A 2,508-nucleotide genomic window follows, 5' to 3' on the forward strand; every position below is an offset into this window, starting at 1 on the left:
AACCTAAACCAACAATCCACCATGTGAGGAAAGCTTCAACATGCTAGTGAGAGGTTAACCCTATAATAAGCATGGAAGACTTATAATCCAACCACTAAGGATGAGGTGAGATTTACATCAACCACTATGATAACTCAAACCTATGACTAATGTTTATGAAAAGGTTTTAACAAGTGGCCATTGGAACCACAAAACAACTTGAAATGAGTTATATTTACAAGTTAAAGTTATTTACAAAATGAAGTCAAAGTTGAATTAAAGCTTATTTGCAATGAGTGTTTATGAAAATGGTTTTGAAAAGTTAAAGGCTTAAGGCCTAGGTTTCTAATTTGAAACAAAGTCAAAGTTTTGAAAATGATTTTTGGCTTGGTTAGAGTGAGAAGAAGAAGAGAAGGGCTAGTCCTAAAGCAAACAAAGATAAGAGGGGAAAGACAAAACCCTTGGAGTTACTTTTCTTGGAATCATAGAGATGATTCAAGATGCTCCTTTTCTTTGGACTTAGCACACAAACAAGCAATCAAAAAATTTGAATTCAAGCTCCTAGGATCTCCACTTGGCTTGGCTCTTAACTTGGCTACTCATGACAATGGTCCTCTTTTCACAATCTCAAGGTGGGATCCCTATCACACAAAAGCAAACATCAAAAAGTTCACAACACAATAAGGGGAATGGACAAAGAATAAGTTTGGAGGAGAAGTCCTTTGAGATAAACTTTGAATTTTTAGCATTCTAAAGGCATGAGGCCTAGTTTCTCTTCAACAAGTTTTTCATTCTAAAGGCATGAGGCCTACTTACTCTTGAACTCCTTTAAGCATACGTAAGTCCTAATTCTAAGTCCTTTCTCCTTTTGCATTTGGTTCACACAAAACAAACACAAAGCAGACACAAGATAGCAATATATTTATATACAATAATGGGCTCCAATGAGCAAAAGAAAAATGACATAAATATAACATATGTGCTCAAGTGAGCAAAGGGAAAATCAATATGAATAATGAGCAAGAAATAAATGGTATTAAGAGTAAATGGCAAGAAATTAAAAGCTCAAATTAAATTTAATAATTAGTGGAGGTTATGTTAGCTTGTCATAAGACAATGTAGCGCTATGTTAAGCAATCGTAAATGGACTAATGTAGTAGTCACACCTATCTGAGGCTGGTCAATAAAAATATAGGCAAAGAACACAAGTTAGAGATCATGACTAGTAAGCCAAGCTCCATAAACTTGCCATGCCAAAACAAAAGGGGAAGGGCATTGTATTGACTTTTAGTTATTTGCTTGACCAAGAAGAAACCTATCTTGGAAACAAAACAACTCACTTGATCATGGATCAAGTTGAGTTTGGTTTGGATCAAAGAAGGTTAAACTTCTTATTTGTCAAGACCAACTTCAAGACTTTAACTCATTGTCCATTAATGGAAAGAAAGGGATGAAGATGAAAGGGAGGGAAAAGAAAGACCACAACCAAATCCAATTGATCAAATGTGAATCAAATCAACATCAACCAACACCAAACAGAAAATAAATGAAGATAACAAGTCAAAGAGTCAATGGTATTTTTTTGGTATTTTTGAATTAAAATAAAATGCAAATAAAATATAAACAAATAAGGTCAAACCTCAAATTCAATTCAAAACAACTTCAATGAGTCCAATTAAATTCTCATAGGTTCAACATAGTCAAACAAGCTTTGACTAATTTTTTCACCAAATTTTGAAATCAGAAAGTATTTAAAAACAATTCAAAATAATTCAAAATAACATAATATGAATTAAAAACTCAAATAATCTCAAATCAAATAAGAAATTGATGCGACCATTTTTCATTGATTTATCATGATCCATAAATGCTATGAAAATATTTTTGGATTTTTCAAAAGTCAGAAAGTATTTTAAAATGAATTAAAACTAGTAAAAATCAAATAATCCATGAAAAATATCAAATGCAGTCACAAAAATAATTAAAAATATTAATATGAAACTAGATTTTTCAAGAAAAGTTTTGGAGTTGGTCTCATATTTTTATGACTTCAAATGATTTTTTTATGAATTTTCAAAAAATCAAATGAATTAACTGAAAATAAAAGAAAATGAAATAAATGGAAAAAACCACAGCCACGCGATGGAGCTCGTTAATTGACGTGGCATTAATAGACGGTCCAAATGTGAAAGCGCACGATGCAACCAAGTCAAACATGCTACACAAGGCATTAAATGAAGTATTCCAAATGAATGATCAAGATTAAAATGTGGCAACTAGATCCAATGGGTACAAGAGCGCACACGTGGGGATGGTGGTGGAAACCACCATCTTCTCCGGCCAGACAACCAATTCCGGCCACCAGTTGCAGAGAAAAAAGTTTTAATGAAAATGGAAGGTAAGGACATAGAAATGAAGCTCGTGTGATGGAGATCATCACTGTACCAATGGATCTTCCTCACTCTTCCTATATTGAGAGAAATATGAAAGGGAAGATCATGGTGTTCCAACTATTTGTTCATGAAATGG

Source organism: Lathyrus oleraceus, chromosome 2 (assembly GCF_024323335.1).
Source record: "Lathyrus oleraceus cultivar Zhongwan6 chromosome 2, CAAS_Psat_ZW6_1.0, whole genome shotgun sequence".
Taxonomy (NCBI): domain Eukaryota; kingdom Viridiplantae; phylum Streptophyta; class Magnoliopsida; order Fabales; family Fabaceae; genus Lathyrus; species Lathyrus oleraceus.